Here is a 6898-nt window from a genome sequence, read left to right as displayed (position 1 = left end):
AGCTGCGTTCCATTATCATAAAACCACAGGAAAAACTACACCATCAAAGCAATACAACTGAACATAGCAGAAAACATGAACTCTTGCAAATGGTTCTCAACTCGATCTGGAGGAAATGTGCTGTGATCTTCTTCACACCGAAACTGCCTGCAGACGGAGAGAAAATCACATGCGGGGGTGGGAGGTATAATACTCGCAGTGTCTTTTAATAGAATCTAAACCCCTGCTCACACTAGTGAGAGGGATTAGGGGATTGTACTGACATACCAGAGGCTTCTTATTATGCAAGTTTAAAGCCCCTGTAAAACATTCAAAGTAATATGTTCTATCTCCTTATGATAAAACTCTCTGAAAGTGGATTCCCTGAAGCAGTCAGCTGCTATAAGGGTGTTTTCCAATTTGCCACCTATGGCTACCGATTTGGAAGCCATAGCCCCTCTATAGGAGTGAGCCCCAAAGAGTGAAGTGTCAATACCTGCTTCATGCATTACCCATTTAACCCAACGTGCACATGTACAAGAAGAAATGGATTATGAGGTTTACGGTAACAGAAGAGCAGATGAGAAGTCCTGGGCGGCCTCACAAAGTTTTCTGTTCATAATATTTGAGACAATGAACAAAAATAATGCTTTAAGTCCTCTTTAAAATAAGGATATGAAATAGAGGTGGTCATACATTTCGTTCTGCGGGTAGTAAAGAACGTAATTACTTCTGGGTTGTAGACTTCAGGATTCACGTCTAAGGCTCTGACATCAGATACTTGCTTAATCAAAACAAGTAACACTGGGAGTTTAGCAAATAGTTAATGAAAAGAAAGGCAATCATTATCAGGCCTTAACTGAAACAGATTGAAAACAAGATTGACGTCTGATAAAACTGAATAGTTAGCGTTAGGAGGAATTTTGAGCAGGATTGATCTGAGTGCTTTTTTAACAACAAAATATCTACCAATAAATAAATCTACCTTCATTGCCCCCACCCTTTTTTAACCTCTATTTGATTCCATTTCTGATCCTGTTGATCAACCTGGGTGTCCAGGTGGCTAATTATGCTGACGACACGCAGGTGGTTGCCAAATTGTCAGGTGCATATTCCGAGGATGTAGTCACGGTGAATGTTATCTATAAAGCCATCCATCTTTGGATGGCTGTCAATTCTCTGGACTTAAACGCCAGCCAAACAGAGCTCTTAATTCAAGCTCCTACTATGAGACTTAGGTCTCTGCCAGAAGAGTATAAACAGTTCATTCTCCTGGGTACTTTGATCCCGGTGGCACAGAGGGACAAGACCCTAGGAGTAGTCCTGGAGTCTGAGCTGTCTATGCCACATCATGTGGCGGCCGTTCGTTCCTCTTGTGGACTGATCTCAAAGCTCTTAGGTAACATTCAACCATTCTTATCCTCAGAGAACCTGGCTACGTTGGCATCAGTCCTGATCAATACACGTTTGGACTATTATAATAGTCTACTTAGTGTCTGTACAAACTCTCTAATAGCAGCCTTTCAAGTTTCTCAGAATGGTGCAGTGCGGGTTGTCTCAGGTCTCTCAGGCAGGCCCATGTCACGGTGACCCGACGAGGTCAACAGTGGCTGCCTGTAAAATTTAGAATCAGGCATAACATTTTGATGCTTGCACATAAATGTGTGACGAACATGACACTTCAGTACCTCACAGCACGCCTTCAACTCCAGGTTTCCTCTCGCCCTCTTAGACCCCAATACAGCATGAGACTGGTTAAACTCAGATTCAGGTTGGTAAAGGCTGGTGGCCATAGCTTTAGCGTGCAAGACCTGCATTTGCGGAATCTGCTGCCCCCAAATCTGAGAGCTGTTGAGTTAACTGTTAAATTAAAAAAAGAGTTTAAGACACTTCTTTTTAATCTGCCTCAGGACTAGCGTCTGTTTGTTTGAATTTTTCTCCCTCTGGATCCGGTACTGTCGACTTCTAGTTTGCCCCTGGTATTTGTTTCTCCTGATATTTTCCAACACTATTTGTTCTGGCTGTTTGTCCCTTGTCGTGTGTGTGCGTGCCCTGAGGTCTACGGGCATGTGGCGCGCGGATACAAGAACTTTTAATAAATAAATAAATACCTTCTGGTTCTCCTTTCACCAGAGTGTGTCCTGCTGAAATAGCCGACCTGAAGGCATTGATTTTTCAGTAAACTTGCCCCTCTTTAAATGGGGAAACTAGAAAATGTACGAACGCTAGTGGATGAGCAAATATGGAATCCAGGAGTCTGTCTATACACCAGCGTACCTATCTAGCTCAGGTGGCCATTTTTTGTCGATGTGGCACAAGAATCTCTGATGACCTGTTAAGCATCATCGGAAAGGCCTTTGAAAGCCACAGAAGTGCTGAAATCTTCCAACAATGACCCTGGATTACCGTGGCATGAGGAAAACCCTCTGGGTCCAGGAGCAAAGACCGATGTTCTGGAAGGAGTGTGGGAATGTCTATTGCTAGTTCTGGATCACTAGAATCAATGACCTCTGCTGTCAATGCACTTGCACTAACACCCTCTCTATCATCGCAGGCCAGGAAGGCATACCTGATTCCTTAGGGACAATCCTGCAAGAAAGCATCCACTACTGCTAAGGCTTCCGAATCCAGATGCCCACATCTCAACAATGGGAACCTGGCAATTCAGGTGAGAAGAAAAATGTCTATCTGAACTGGACCCCAAACTGTCTCTAACCAGAGAAACAGAAAGGGATCGAGTCTCCAATCACTCCAGTCAAGAAAATACCCGCAGTTTCAATCTGCACTGTGTTGGCTAAACCTTGAAGGTATTCCACTTGAAGGAACCTGTTTATTAGGCAAACATGCCAGATCTGTCTGGTTAGATCTTCTAAGTTCTTTAAATTGGTTCACCCAGCTGGTTAATGTAACAAACTGCTGACACATTGTTCATGCATAGGAGGACACAGCAATTGATTTGTCAATTCACTAAACTCTTCACTGAAAAAGAGCCTGCCAGGAGTTCTAGGCAATTGATGTGTAAAAACCTTTCCTGAGCTGACCACTTCCAACCCCCCAGGGAAATATTTCCCATGGAATATTGCTCCCCAACTCAGATAACTGGTGTCCATTTACAAAATGATATGTGGAGAAGGACCAAAAATCGCTCTGCCGTTCCTGGCTTCCACGTCAGCCACCCTTGACTCTCTTCCTTGGCATCTGAAGAAAGACAAATGAGCTGTGAGTGTGACTTTATAAAGGTACTCAAAGTGGAACACTACAAGTCTCGGAATGCAAAATAATGCCAGTTCAAACATTTCCCATTTACACCACTTTAAGACACACACTAAAACACATTTTGTAGTAATTTCACCTGGGAATAGAGTTTGTCACAAACTTCCAGTGTGGTGTTACACATGATGTTAAGAACATTTGGACGTCCACATAAAAGCAAACCGTTTTCTTACATGGATAACTAGAATATCCTAATGGATATAAATGAATCCTTAAAATAAGCTTCATTAAGTTACTCAAATGAATTGACTTGGTAGCAGACAAATATTTGATAGATAATTGGAGTGGTATCAGGTCTTTTAGTTGGAAATGACCCATTACACTGCCAATTGACCAAACAATCATGCCTAAGAAAGGCACTACTAACAAAATAAATGTTTTACAGCAGTAATTGCAAGGCTATTCTTAAGGTGCTCCTTTGCTTCTGTATTTTATCCTGCTCGGCTGTGAAGGTGAGCAGGTCCCTTCAGCAACGGCCAAAACTAGCCATTAAATTAAACTGCTCCATATTTGCAGGGCATTGGATGAAACAAAGAAGTTTGAAAACTCTCTTCAAGGACACCAGAGAATGACCACCGAGAACACTTTCTCCCAGCTGCAACGCCCTCCTAACAAGGCAGCAGCGGGGAAAAAGTCCTGGACTGCTGTGAAATGTTTAGTTTTTATGCAATATGTAGAACTGTGAGGGAGGGGGGCAAGCTGTGCCCTCTGTCCCTGTGGTGGGTACACTACTGCCTACATAATTCTTGGCCCAACAAGGCACACACCTCATGCAGGAGAACTGACAAGGTCCAATCTCAACGACTCCCTCACCTCGGGCAACTTCCCAGACTCCTTCAAAACTGCTCATGTTAAACATCTGCTTAAAAAACATCCCTCAACCCTCTACTACCAATTAACTACATGGCCAATCTCCAACACCAGGTTCCTTACAAAACTCACCGACCGCACTGCTTACTCACAGCTGATTGGCTTAGTGAAATCTAACAATCTCTTAGACCCTGTGGAATCTGGCTTCCATCCACGCCACAGAACAGAAACCAAGCTGATCTCCATCTGGGATGACCTTAAAGTGATAGCAGATTCTGAATGATGTGCAGCTCCTAGTCTTCTCGACCTCTCTGCAGCGTTTGACACCATCATCCACATAATCCTCCTTGACAGACTGCACTCCTTAGGAATACATGATTCAGCTCTCTCCTGGTTCGCCTCATTCCTCTCTAATAGACATAAAATCACCCTCCCCCTTTCCTCTCCGCTGCACACCCAGTAAACACTGGAGTGCCCCAATGCGTCTGCCTCTCTCCCCTTCTATTCAACCTTTACCTGACCCCCCTCCCCAGGATTATCCGCTCATGCACCCTTGCTTGCTACAACTATGCAGATGACACACAAATCATCCTGAGAATCACCAAATCAACCTTGTACCCCAGCCCTGACCTAGCAGAATGTCTCTGACATTGATCGCTGGATGATGACTAACCACTTCCTTCTGAGCCCAGGTAAAACAGACATAACGGTATGCAGAAACTCTGCTCTATTCCCCCATCCGACTCCCTTGCCACCCTCACTCGGCCTACCCCCACGACTACCACCACTCTAAAAAAAAACCTTGCCTCACAATGGACTCGGACCTAACTCTGTCTATCCACATCAACAATACACCCAAAGCTTGTCATTTCCACCTTACTTCACCTACCTGAACAGACTGGCTGCAATTATGTCCATTGTTTGTTTGTTTGTTTGTTTATTTATTTGTTTGGTAATGCGCACCAAGCCCCAAGGTAGACGGGTGCAACAGAAACAAGAAATCTTAAAACTTAGTTACAGTGCAAAGGTGGCAATACATAGAGCAGTAATTGCGATAGGAACAAGATACAAGGTACAAGATACATTAAATGCAAAGCAATAGTCTTAGTGAGTCAAGGAGGCATTAACAAGAGTATCAGTATATGCACACCTATGTATGCACAACGTGCACAGTTAACCAAGCTGCAGTGTAGTTTGGTGGAAGCAAAAGGTCGTGGAGGAGCTGGAAAGGTATAAATGAGGTTTGTCAGTTAGGTGTCATTGGTATGTAGCCAATTGAGTATCTTATGTCTGAATTTAGGGTAGGGTTGTACTTGTCTGAGGTCAACTGGTAGTTTGTTCCAACATTGTGCAGCTTTATCAGGGAAACTAGTTCCTCCTGCTGTCGAGCATTTGAACAAAGGAGTCTCCAGCATAAATGAGCTGGCAGATCTCGTAGGGTGGGAGCTGTTCTCCTAGTAATTTTTTCCATTAGGTATGGTGGTGCTAAGTTATTCAGGCATTTGGAGGCGAAGGATGCTGTTTTGAGGAGGATTCTGTCCATTATTTTCAGCCAGTTGACCTCTTTCCTGAATTTGGTAATATGCTCTCTGTATGGGATGTTAAATGCTGCCCTCAGGGCGTTATTCTGAAGTCTTTGAATTTTGTCTGTAATATATTTGTTGGCTCCTGAGTACAGGGCATTACAGTAATCTAATCTTGACATAATAAGAGCATTGGCTAGTGTGGTACAACTCGCTCTCGAGAGGTATGGTCTGGAGGCTCTGATGAGTTTGCAAGTGTACTTTGGGGATGAGGCAAGGGAGTTGACTTGCTTTTTGAGAGTGAGAGAGGAGTCCAAGTAGAATCCTAAAGTTTTAACTACAGACATCACCTTGATAGGGTTGTTATCAATGTTGAAGGATGTGTAGTTTGGGCTGAGTTTTTGGATATTAGCTTCAGAGCCTAAGATTAGTAACTCCGTTTTTTCGTCATTCAGGCAGAGGCCATGGGATGCCATCCATGCCTGAATGAGGGTGTATATTTTGTCATGTCCAGACTTGACTATGCAAACTCACTCTACCTGGGTGCGCCGGCCTACCAATTAAACAAACTCCAAAGAGTAGAAAGCTCGGCTGCCAGACTACGTCTCGCATTGGGACGAAGTGACTGCATCCCACTGGTTCTCCACACCCTACACTGCCTCCCAATTGCATGCAGGGTCACCTTCAGATGCCTATGTATTACCCATGAGTGGGGCACAAAGCAGGCCCTACATTCCTACAAGAAAAGATTTCTCCCTATCTCCCGACCCGCACCCTTAGGTCAAGCTCTGCCCTCCTCCTAGTGGTCACCACATCCAATTCATCCAGGATCGGAGGGTCAGCCTACTCAACCCTGGCGCCAACTTTGTGGAATTCACTGCCTCCTTGCATTCGACACAGCAAAGACTACATGGCATTCAGGAAGGCTCTCAAAACCTTACTCTTTGCCTGAGCACACACAAGAGGATGCAGTGACCCACCCGACCTACCACCATGACCGACACCTGTTGTGTACCCCACTGACTAAGGACCCTGTCATTGACCGTTAGGCCTGACGATATCTAACTCCACTACCTAGGGCCCAGACATGAATCCAGAATCTTAGCGGCAGCCAGAAAGAATTCTGCACCTGGCAGAATCTATTCATCACCTCATCCACAGGAATTTCCATACTCGTAGATGCCTAAAGCTATCAATCGCCATTGATGTGATTGTGCTAGACTCGTAACACAAGCACCAACAACATTCATGAGTTTGACCAGGGCTACACAATTATGCAATATGCAATCAGCCAGAGAAGGCACTTGCCTGCT

The sequence above is a fragment of the Ambystoma mexicanum genome, chromosome 2p, assembly GCF_040938575.1.
Source record: "Ambystoma mexicanum isolate Mex_15411 chromosome 2p, UKY_AmexF1_1, whole genome shotgun sequence".
NCBI classification, from domain to species: Eukaryota; Metazoa; Chordata; class Amphibia; order Caudata; family Ambystomatidae; genus Ambystoma; species Ambystoma mexicanum.
The sequence above is the reverse complement of the archived record's forward strand: the minus strand, read 5'-3'. Positions refer to the sequence as shown.